Raw genomic sequence first — 13,070 nt, 5'->3', positions numbered from 1 at the left:
CACAGCACGTGCCTTTGCATACGGAGATGCAGAGTCGATAGCTGATAGTGGGGGAGAGTGGGGTAATTGCGAACACTTATTGGATATTATATTCAAATTGCGGCACGTTTTTTCAATCTGGGTGACATGCGATGCCATTAAATATAACATACATAAGACCAGTTTCATTTTAATTTATTTAAAATAGGTAATCTCTGTAACGTTATAATGTAGCCATATTATAATTGACATTGATCAATAATAATATTGTTAATATAATACTTAATACAAAATATTTTAGAAATGGACATCATTTGAATTGTTGAGTTACCTATTGAGAAAAAAAAGGTTGGCAATAACAGCTATAACATTTTTTAAACCAGCACCTTATTAATCCTTTATTTGCACAATAGCCTTTAAAATAACAATCATGATAACCCCACTCTCCTCTACCTCAGAGGACAAAGCAGAGACTGCTGACTTGCTCAGATGAAAATCTCGAGTCGATTCCCTTTCTATTGTTCTATTTTGAACATTGAGAGACCACTGTTGCCGGTACACAATGAAAATAATATTGTGGTTTCTTTTTGATGATCAAAGGATAATGGCTACTTTACCTACAGACGTCTCGGGAACCAATGTGATATCTATCTTATTGGTGGATTTATACGTCAAGTTACTTAGAGCGCTTTCCAAGACTATTTGTACATCGATAAACATAACGCTTGTCACGACAAATGTTTCGCATTTTGATACGTGGTCATATTGCGATTTGTCAAATGTTGTTTTCCGAATTTTTGTTCTCTAAAACTCATAGGTGAAGCACAGTCGCAAATGCTTTTATTGTATAAAAGTAGCCTATGTCACTCTCCATTTCTTCAACTAGCTCCACTTAAAAAATCACGTCAATTCGCTGCTCCGTTTTGCCGTGAAAGACGGACAAACAAACAGACACACACACTTTCCCGTTTATAATATTAGTATGGATAAATAAACATATATTAATCAGACTACGGGTAACGCTAGAAATAGACTTGTTAGGCTACATTTTTTTAATCTAGTTACAAGTTGCAAAGTGACATGGAAGGCGTGTAAAAAATGACGATCACATGTTTTTGCAACGACTACATTTTAATCACACTCAAAGTGTTTAATTATCAACTTGACAACGCTTATACTGAGCATTAACTTCACAAGTTCTCTCAGTAATTATACTAGACTAGAAATCATATTCATGAAGTTCGTGTAGCTTTGTGGCTTGTGGCGTTTGCAAAGCTGCATTGATTTTGCAGTTGAAGCCATGTCAGTTGTTTTCAGTTAACGTTTGTTTGACATCAGTTTGTATTAGTTAGGACGCGGGACATTTTAGTTGGGTTGGCCCAACTTTGTTGGAATTCGTATAGTCATACATAATCAAATAATTTGTCAACTTTATAAGCTGTCAACCTTAAAAGGCCACTGCATTTACTTTGATTTTTGGTCACTCGCATAATTTAAATTGAAATAGTCTCTCTTAAATTCAGAAATATGATCGAATACGTAGAAAGAATTTTACGTACACTATTTAGTCTCTAAAGTGTGTTCTAGTTATTTTGGAATATAACAGGTAGCAAGCTAGTAAATATCTGCAATAAATAAAAAATATGAATGGCGAACTACTAAGTTTTCAGCCATACAGGTATAATAAAATGCGGCTTTGCATCAGTAATTTAACGCGATTATACTAGTTGTCGAAGTAGCAGGTTCGCTTCTGTCCAGTTTCAAGGAGGCAGGTAGACGCCCACTCTAAGCCCTAAGCAAAGTCCTGCTAGCATTAGTCTTGGAAGTTATTGGTCGTATATTCTACACCTTTAACTAAAATACAGGGAGTCCCAAGACATTGAAGGGAAAGTACCTTCAATATCGTAGATAGGATATACATTTATGAATCAAACATTTAACGTTGTTCCTTTATTTTAAAATTCTATTATTATTTTTGTCCATTCGTTCGATTGACATCGTAAAAAAAGAGTTTTTATCCCATTTATGTCAGTTCGATTCACAGACGAAGCAAGTTGTTTTTAGAATGTTTTTAATGCAGTGTTACTTCTTTCAGCGAAATATCAAATCTATCATTAGATTCATTAGGTATCCTTCGTGTCTCATAGTCTTGGGACGGCCTGTATAAGCCTGATATGTACATCTAAGGTGCAGTGGTGTTCACCGGCGTACGTCTATTACTAATCATTAGATCGTATCTCTCTATCGCTCTTTAATTGTTCTCTAACGACATGCATAAAAACGCAATGCCACAGCAGGAAAAAGAAAATAAATGACTTTTGCGTGCTTTGCGAAGAAAGGTAATGGCTGCTGTAAAGTCCTGTTTATTGCATAAGAAACAATTACGTATTTAAGTATTTTCAATTACTAGAAAAACAAGAGATAAAGACTCGCATAAAAGTTCAGAAACACGGAGTGTTTTAAAGAACATGATAAAGAACATTTAACCAGATAAAGAACCTCTTCCTTTTACGTTGGCTGCACCTATACATGTATTGGATCTGAAGCACGTATGGAATCTGAACATAACTGCTTATCTGTTATGGGATAATATATGTATGTACGTTGCAAATACTTGTTTTCACTTTCTGTTTCATGCCGTATATAAGGAGAGATAGGTGGTTTCAAGTTGTGTCCGGAAAAGGAATGACCAGTTCTGATATGTCATCCAAGTACCAATTCCGTTACTGTAAAGTTACTCCTCGAAGCCGTTCACAGCGGGGCTATTTAGCCGATTTCCAAAAGAGGGAGGTTCAATGTTCAGATAAACATGTTTGTTGACATATGTACGCTGTGGTTAGAAAAAGTAGCCAATCGAACATTTAGCTACATATAGGTAAGTATTCAATGTATTCATTTGAAGAACAGACGTTTTCGTCACGGTCTTCGGTATAAATGTTTCAAAAGAACTCGATTTTTTCTCCACTGTCACTGCTTTTTATTCAGTTAGAACTCGAACAAACAACTTTAGAGTGCAACAAAGATATTTATCTATCACACTCAACAGGATCAGGTTACAAATTGCCATGTTGTTCAATTTTAAGGGGAAAAAATCAAAGACTATTTAACTATAGTCAGTCTGACTAAATAATGGGTAAATATTTTCTTCTGGCGCTTTACAGACTTTTGTTTAGACGGTGTTTTCTCGTTACCCCAGCTCAAGTTCAAAGAAGTCAATGTTTTGCGACTTATGAGTCGAATTACGTTTTCAAGATTAACCTCATTAATGAAGAATAAGCAGTCGAAATTTTCCCATGTCACACTATTTCTCTCGAACAAACAGGATTTAAGTGCAACAACGATAGTCATCTATCATACCGACATGATTAAGACAAGTAACAGGTTGTAATGTAACCGTTCATTTTCAAGGGCTATTAGACCAGTGTTAGTTATCCAAGAATAAACAATTACTTCTAGCGTTTTGGGCATCTCTTTATAGTCTTTGTAGATGGAGAAAACTTCCAGCACAATTTTAAAGAAGTCGATATTTCGAATTGATCAGAAGTCAAGAAATCGAAATTTTCCCATGTTTTTTATCCAGTTAGAGTTGAACAAACAAGGTTTGAGTGCAATGACGATAATCATCTATCACAGCGGACAGGATCAGGTTGCAGATTATCGTGTAACCGTTCATTATCCAAGAATAAACAATTACTTCTAGCGCATAAGACACCTCTTTATAGATAGAGAAAACGTCCAGCACAATTTCAAAGAAGATATTTTGAATGGAACAACAGAGCCAAGAAGACAAAATTTTCCCATGTTCTTTATCCAGTTAGAGTAACTCGAACAAACAAGGTTTGAGTGCAATAACGATAATCATCTATCACAGCGGACAGGATCAGGTTGCAGATTGCCGTGTAGCCGAGAATTTGTAACGGCTGCCGTGAGGCGCCTCACCGAACAAGGCGCGAACGAAAACACGCTCAATGGTCTGTGAAGAACAGGAATCTAATTATTTATAGGCTGGTGCTGGCATGATACGCTTTGCATTTTTATGTGTTCTGTGAGATTTCCATCATTTTATACAAGTGGAGAAATCTTGCGGTATTCAATCCATACTATCCATCCATACTAATATTATAAATGCGAAAGTAACTCTGTCTGTCTGTCTGTCTGTCTGTCTGTCTGTCTGTTACGCTTTCCCGCTTAAACCACGCAACCGATTTTGATGAAATTTGGAACAGACAATCTTTAGACCCTGAGACAGAACATAGGCTACTTTTTATTTCGAAAAAAAGGGATGAAGGGGTTGAAAAAGAGGTTGAAAGTTTGTATGGGATTTCTTAATTTTAAATGATAAAACCATGAAACTTTATATGTTAGCACTTGATAAGAAATCATTAAACATATATTTAAAGTCACATACAGGTCGAACGCGATTAATTAACATTATTTTTACCTTTAAAATAAACATGGTGGGAAATAAACATTAACTAAAAGCGGGTAGATTATATTTATTTGTCTACCCCGAACATTTATATAAATTAATATCGGGTAGTTTTGTGTTGTTTACATCTCCGGTGACATTTTGCTGGGACGTCAGTCTTCCGCGACCACGGCCAGTGCAACCTGGCCGAAACGTTGGGAAAAAAGGTAAAAATAATGTTAATTAATCGCGTTCGACCTGTATGTGACTTTAAATATGTGTACAAAGCGCGAGAACTTAGTGTGCGCAAAGTGTTATATCATTAAACATCTTGATAAGGGCTAGGGATAGGGATAGGGATAGCGATAGCGATAGGGATAGCGATAGGGAAAGCGATAGGGATAGCGATAGGGATAGCGATAGGGATAGCGATAGGGATAGCGATAGCGATAGCGTTAGCGATAGCGATACGGATACGGATACGGATAATATGGGTATCGTTAGCGGGATACGGATAATCGGTCGGCGGTCTCTTACAATCAATGTGCTCTAAGACGATCGTTGTTTGCTTGCTTGAAGATTACGTTTGCGATAAGTATAAGCAAAATGTAAAAAATTGTAAGGGATAATAGAAAAAAGTACTTTTTACCCACCGACCATAGTGTCGAAATACGGGCTATGTGGGATGTTTATAAAGGTTTCCCCAGCGTATATAGAATTACCTACGCTGTGGTCGATGTGTAATATTTCTACAATCATTGCAAGCAAAAGTATTATGTGCAATCGAAATAATCGCAGATAAATATACCTACAGAGAAACCTACGGTCCCTACGGATCCAAATGAAAATCTTAATGAATACTTTTATTACGCGGGCGAAGCCGCGGGTAAAAGCTAGTTTATTAATATGAGATGCTCCTTGTAAAGTATGCCGTATGGTTTTGCCTAGCGAATCCGTTCGTAGAAAGCCAGTCATCGTAAAATAATTTTCTTTACTGGAAAAACTTATCTACGTCTTGGTTGAGACATCTCGTCTGAAAATTAGAATCAGTTTTTTCAAAGGAAATACATAGTCTTGAAAATCCTTATGATTTTATGGAAGCATCAATCAACGCCATCGTAAACCTTTCAATGTCCAATGCTTGAAGAATACGAGAGATCAGTGCACTTGTAAAAGACATAAAGATATAAACTTTATACACATCTTATGATAAATAAATTGCTTTATACACTACAGACGAAGCTGCTTTATAGAGCCACTAAGACATAAAACTACAAAGTTTGCTATCGATGTCATAATCGTCAAATTGATATTGCAACTCACGTACTAATCTAGCAAGGAAGAGGTGAAATACTTTTACCGTTATTGGCCCATATCTTGCTACTTTCGCAAAGTCTTAAGCGTTCAGATTGTCCCTACCATGTTACAGTCTTCTCAATGTAATGGGTTTAACCGTGTGTGCCATAGACGACACAACCTCAGGGTAACATGATCCCTGGAACCGTTACACGCATATGTGATCTAAGGAGTTGCTTATACTGGTTTGTGGAAGCTTTTGGACTCTTCCGCGTATAATGACAGCCTTAATTGCGTCGCGTAGGTCGAGTAAGGAAGCGTATCGCGATGGAGCTGGACGTGGGAGATCCGACGCGTCCGATAGGTCTTCCTGCCCACGCACGGCCTAGGGCTTTCCGTTGGCTTGACAAATGAGCGTCGGGAAACATTGATGTCATTTTGTCGCAACTACTTAGCATGGCCGATTAAATGGCGGTTTAGAAAGCATCGGGAATGTCTAGACGGGTTTTTTTAGGACTCTGTTCCAATGAACTACAGAAGGAACCCTTATGGTGCGACTCTGTCCGTCTGTCTGTATGTGTATTGCTAATGCGTTGTACAGATACTCGGACAAGTATTTCAAAATAATCTCCGTATCAGATAATCCACATTAATCGGACAATGACATATGTAAATAAAGCTGCTATTAAAAATAAAGACAACGACCAAACAATAGCAGATATAATAACAGGACATGACATAATCTATATAAGTAGTGTGGATTTGATTGAGTTTTCCATAAATTCACACAATAGGTTTTTAGAGGCCACAATATACCAATTGTTAAATAATATATCTGTAATTGGTCATTCCAATGATTTTACATCTCGTTTGGGTTTTAGCGATTTGGCTAATCTTGGCTAGGCCCCCTGATCAACTTTGTAGACACCTGATCACGTCGGTAACTCTTGACCGTCACTAATCATTAACAGCTATTAATAGTGTTCCTTACAGCTGGCTCTGGGGGCGACCTCTGATAAAATCTAAGGAAAATCTATGTGCGTTCAGACTTAACATTACGTTAACTTACCAACGACGATCGGTTGCGCGAACCAACTTACGCGAACCAATTTAAAGAGAAAGAAAGAAATAATATATTTGTTTTTCTTGTCACCCTTGCCTTGGTTACGATTTCTTTTTTGTCTTGATTTTATGACATTTAAATTATGTTTTGTCCTAGTTCTAATAAGCGTTTTCCAGACCGGGCTAAATAAAATACTGTTCTACTAAGTATAATTTGGCACCGGATGAAGGAAAAAACAATGAGTATTGGCCTAGATATATTAGTTACTATCAAACACAAGGGACTTAGGCAAGTCCTCTTCGTCATTTTCAATAAACTGTGATATCCTAGATAAATAACAAATAGTTATTTTGTATGTATACTTAGGTACTTACGCTTAGACGGATTTTAGGCATTATTCTGCTGTTGACATTTAATCTCTAGAAAGTTGTGTTGTCATGACACTTATCGATCTTAGAGACATATACGAACTGAATGAGATTCCAACCAACAATTTATTGGAATTATGAATGATTCACGGTTAGTTTCATTAGACTTAAAATATTGAACGGGATAAAGAACGTAATTGTAATTACATTGCATGCATTTGTAACTGCTTCGAAATATCGTGAGATCGACAAAAATCAGACAAGTAATCACGGTCTTAGTTTGATGAAACCGTCATTAACTTTGTAAATCTGTCGTCTTAGAGTCGATTGCACATTGCACCCAACCGCCTGTTACCATGGAAACGTTCGCCAAATCTTATTATATGGGGAGTTTCGTAGATTAAATGACGTTGATCAGTTAATTCGTTGATAGTGATTGCAGTTGCCCTTATTGAGGCTTACGTACACTAGTTAAGCTCAGATGCGATTGGAATAGGCTTAGGTCGTAATTCACGCGTATAATACGAGTACCGGCCCGGAGTACAGATTTAACATCCGATAAATTCAATTTATCTCATTACTGAACGGTTCGACGCACTTGAAAAGGGTACACAAGTATAAAGGAAGTGGGAAGTATAGTGCAAAAACAATACTAAGAAAACTGCTTCTTAGACTTGAGATGAAACTATGGAAACGGATTTCGCATATGATGAAATTATATTTTTTTTTACGTTGGGGAAATGCATTTACGCATGCCACCTGGTCCGGGGGAACCAGGGGCGATGACGGACTAACCAGTCTAGGACTCCCGTCTAAAACCACCAACGTATTCCGTCTCCGCCTTGGGTGCAGTGCCGCAGGGTCGCTATATGCATTCGACCATGTACATAAGAAGTACATCCCCCCGTTTCGAACCCTTTACAGCGATCGCGGTCAACTAGTGACTGAAGAAAATTTACATACGTACAAAAATTACGAATTAAATACAATGACTTTCGCGGTAAACTTAGATTTAGAAAAAGCTTAATGTTCGGTACAGTACATGTCAATGAAAGGATAAACGATTACATTCTACTCATTTCAAAACTAGACGAATGACACTTAATAGTTCCAAGTTGACAACAACACCCTAGGATATCATACAATTTCAAGTTTGCAATGTTGTCGAATAATTTCCGAACTGTAGGTACTATAGTCAGTGATGATATTATCTCGCAGAAGTCGTGCTAATGCCAAGTATATACCTAGTAAAAAGTATACCCTCTTAATTAAACACATGCAAATTTTAAGAAACGCCTAACGATGCTAAAGCTGCTAAGACCATGCATGGGCTTATTAAAATTCCAGTGCAAATGGCCGTGGCTATAAATAATTAATTGTCAATAAGCGACGAACGGTATCTCTATCAGGAATCAAGATGGACACAGTTTACTGCTGAAAAACAGGAGGAAGTATAAGTATAGTGGTAGTGTTAAGTCATAGTCTGTAAGTTAGATAGATGAATCCTGCGATAATTACGTATTGAGCATGCTTAAATGTTTGTTTAAATTAAGTAAAACTATTAACAATTTGTTAAGTAGAATTAAGTAAATAGGTTAAGTTATAAGCATAAAAATGAGCGCTAACTCGCCATCAAACGTCATAGTTTGGCGAGATATATAAAATTTGTAAAAGTGTACATGTTGTTCTGAATAATAAATAAATAAAAATAATAATAATAATCTCAGAAAATTTACAACTTTCTGAGACGATGTCGTTCAGATCTATCTCTGAATCAGAAACCTATAAGTACCTTGGTATGTCACAGTCGTTGGGTATTGAGGATGTTGGCATTAGACGGTCGGTGAAGGAGCGCTTTTTCAGTCGGCTCACAAAAGTCCTTAACAGTCTTTTGTCAGGAGGCAACAAAGTGCGCGCCTTTAACGCCTGGGTAATGCCTCTACTCACATACTCCTTTGGCATACTACGGTGGACCCAGACTGAGCTGGACGCCCTGGATCGGAGGGTCCGTTCACTGCTTACCACACATCGTATGTTACACCCGCGCTCGTCTGTTATGAGATTGTACATCCCACGGAAGTGCGGAGGTCGAGGCTTCCTAAACGCCAAAAATCTCCACACAGAAAAAAATGGTTTTTTGAAACAAGAACCAGATGTGTTTCACCTAATATTTCTTGAACTCAAATATATATATCTTGAAATAAGATAATCTCACTAACGTTTCAAAAAATTAAAATTCTTCATATTCAAGATCGAAAATCTTGGATGAAAGCAAATATTATTTGAGTCAAAATTTATATCTCAAATCGAAACTAATTTATTTCTCACCTTAAGAATGATTAAGCAGATTTGATTTAAGAATTAATTCTTGTGCCGATGTAGAGTCAAACTTGGCTCAAGATTACATTCAATTCTCAAATGAACAATTTAAAAGTATTTAAGCAAGTAATATGTTACTTGATAGGAGATATTATTTAGTTCACCCAAGAATTATTGAAATATTCAGCCAAGAATTTAGACATTCTTAAAGCAAATAATATATTTCTTGGTAAAAGATATTACTAATTTCATTCAAGATCTAGTTAAATTTATAATCAAGAATTAGAACAATCTAAAAGCAAGTAATATAATTCTCGGTAGAAGATATTACTAGTTTCATTCAAGATTCAGCTAAATTAACAATCAAGAATTGAAACAATCTAAAAGCAAGTAATATATTTCTTGGTAAAAGATATTACTTGTTTCATTCAAGATCCAGTTAAATTTACAATCAAGAATTAAAACAATCTTAAAGCAAATAATATATTTCTCGATAAAAGATATTACTAGTTTCATTCAAGATTCGGTTAAATTAACAATCAAGAATTAAGACAATCTAAAAGCAAGTAATATATTTCTCGGGAGAAGATATTACTAGTTTCATTCAAGATTCAGTTAAATTAACAACCAAGAATTAAGACAATCTAAAAGCAAGTAATATATTTCTCGGTAAAAGATATTACTAGTTTCATTCAAGATTCAATTAAATTAACAAACAAGAATTTAGACATTCTAAAAGCAAGTAATATGTTTCTCGGTAGAAGATATTACTAGTTTCATTCAAGATTCAGTTAAATTGACAATCAAGAATTAAGACAATCTAAAAGCAAGTAATATATTTCTCGGTAGAAGATATTACTAGTTTCATTCAAGATTCAGTTAAATTAACAACCAATAATTTAGACATTCTAATAGCAAGTAATATATTTCTCGGTAGAAGATATTACTAGTTTTATTCAAGATTCACTTAAATCAACAATCAAAAATTAAGACAATCTAAAAGCAAGTAATATATATTTCTCGGTGAAAGATATTACTAGTTTCATTCAAGATTCAGTTACATTAACAATCAAGAATTAGAAATCCTAAAAGTAAGTACCTAATATATTTCTCGGTAGAAGATATTACTAGTTTCACTCAAGATTCAGTTAAATTAACAATGAAGAATGTATTATAATATAATATGACTAAGGACTATACATTTGTATGATAAGAAGCAAATAATTCCAAATATTGACGAAACATTACAATATTCGTTTGTCACGGGTTTTAGTAATGTTTGCTGGAAAAAAATTAGTACTGGAAAGAATCGAAGTATCGGGAATTCCCGGTACCACGCAGGTACCGGAATTTTTAGTCCTGGTACTGAAGAGGGTACCGGTACCGCAATCTATATACCTAAATATTGGCTTATAAGCATTGTACAAACTATAGCTAGGATTAAATACTGCATCTGATTGCATGTAATTGTATTGTATAGGTACCTAATACCTATCTCACGGAAAAATTCGTTTTTGTCTCAAGACAGTCGAAATTTTTGAATCTTGAATCAAGACCTTCGAAAACAAAAGCATTATTGCTCCAAGATATTATTTCTTGCTAGTTCTTGCAACAAAATTTACAAATCTTGTCTCAAGAAATTGCATTTTTTGCTATGAGCAGTGTTGCTGTATTAATTTTTTACCCGATAATCTTGGAAAATGGTTTAGCGAACAATCTCCACACAATACCACGCTTTTGATATGTTTTTGAAATAATTGTAAAAGGCATGAAAAATAAACCATTTTATAAAACAACAAAGGCATAGAGCTACTTAGCGTGTTGTTACTTAGTTTTGCATAGGTACTTATAAATTTCGAAAATTTCTTTAGCGTTTTTCAAAATAATGCGTATTTGGGCCAGAGTAAAATATAGTAGTATTTGCGGCAAAATATAATAAAATCTGTTTTTGTTTTGTATGAAACCAAAAAGTAGGTATCTTATTTCAAGGAAACCTTGGGCGATCCCGCCTTCTAACCGTTTGGGCTCTTATTTATTATTATTTGATAGGAGACAAACGAGATGTAAATGAAGAAAAAATGTTTATTTATTAGTTTAGTTTAGACAGTCAAGCAAAACGTGAGAGTAAAAAACCGGCCAAGAGCGTATATATCGGGCCCCGCTCAGTGTAGGGTCCGTAGTTTTCCGTATTTTTCTCCTAAACTACTGAACCTATCAAGTCCAAAACAATTTTCCTAGTAAGTCTTTATAATGTTCTACTTTTGTGATTTTTTTTCAGATTTTTTAAACATATGGTTCAAAAGTTAGAGTTAGATTTCCGAAAATATTAATATTATCAAAAAATAATTTTAGTAAACCCTTATTCATTTTTAAATACCTATCCAACAATATAACGTTGAGGTTGGAATGAAAAAAAAAATCAGTCCCCACTTTACACTTTTTATTTTTTCACTTTGTCGGAGTGACTGATATAGGTACATATATTGGTACCAAATTTCAGCTTTCTAGTGCTAACGGACGGACGGACGGACGGACGGACAGACAGACAGACATGGCGAAACTATAAGGGTTCCTAGTTGACTACGGAACCCTAAAAATGGTGGCAAATTTGAAAAATGTATGGGTGCGGGTTTAACGTCCCATGGAAAAATTGAATTTCGCGCGTTTTTTTACTCTCACGATTTGCTACAATTTATTGTATTTTTCGCATAATTTAAAACATGAGTATGAAAAATAACCATACAACGAACAATTGACATTTAGATATAAAAAAGTTAAGCCTTAACGCATTGAATTTTAAGTATAGGTATGTACCTCTACCAAGAAAGACACGTTTCAACTTTCAAATCATACAAGTGCAATCACACACACACGACCGGTCTGGCTCAGTCGGTACTGACCTTGCCTGCTAAGCCACGGTCCTGGGTTCGAATCCCGGTAAAGGCATTTATTTGTGTGATGAGCACAGATATTTGTTCCTGAGTCATGGATGTTTTTCTATGTATATAAGTATGTATTTATCTATTTTAGGATGTATATCGTCGCTTAGCATCCATAGTACAAGCTTTGCTTAGTTTGGGGCTAAGTTGATCTGTGTAAGGTGTCCCCAATATTTATTTATTACATACTGATTATCTATCATGAAGTTATGTTTACTCATAAAAAGTAATATTTCTAAATTAAACATATTTTTGGAGTTTGCTTACAGGTTAAAAATGTCGTTTTTTTATAGAAATGTCAATCATTTGTCGTACCTGCACTTTATTACTATTGATGTATATGTACAGTACATTTAAAAATTTGCAAAAACACAAAGATCTTTGCCTTCCTTAAAAAAAAACGCCACCTCCAGAAGTAAGGCCGGCAACAGACGAGTCTTAATTTTCATAATCTTAAAAAAAAATTGTATGCAAACTGACACTGACAGATCTGTCAGTGTTAGTTTGAACTGTCAATTTGCATACAATTTTTTTTAAGATTATGAATTTTTAAGACTGTTACCGGGGTAACTCTTGCATGATTTTATACTTTTGACAAGTAGGAAAATAAAGCACAAAAGGTTAGAAGGCGGGATCGCCCAAGGTTTTCTTGAAATAAGGTACCTATTTTTTGGTTTCATACAAAACAAAAACAGATT

The 13,070-nt window shown here is 35.3% G+C and overlaps 2 protein-coding genes across 2 annotated transcripts in view; one reads left to right on the top strand and one right to left on the bottom strand.

Moving 5' to 3' along the window:
* Positions 1-13,070, bottom strand: part of LOC125234281 (elongation factor-like GTPase 1) — a 272,150-nt gene that overhangs the window by 187,069 nt on the left and 72,011 nt on the right. The gene's annotated exons all lie outside the window — the stretch shown is intronic.
* LOC125234282 (dystroglycan 1) overlaps positions 1-13,070 on the top strand; it is a 168,428-nt gene that overhangs the window by 93,373 nt on the left and 61,985 nt on the right. The window lies entirely within an intron of this gene.

Source organism: Leguminivora glycinivorella, chromosome 15, assembly GCF_023078275.1.
Source record: "Leguminivora glycinivorella isolate SPB_JAAS2020 chromosome 15, LegGlyc_1.1, whole genome shotgun sequence".
In the NCBI taxonomy this organism is placed as follows: Eukaryota; Metazoa; Arthropoda; class Insecta; order Lepidoptera; family Tortricidae; genus Leguminivora; species Leguminivora glycinivorella.
Note: the sequence above shows the minus strand (reverse complement) of the source record. Positions and strands in the feature narration are given on the sequence as shown.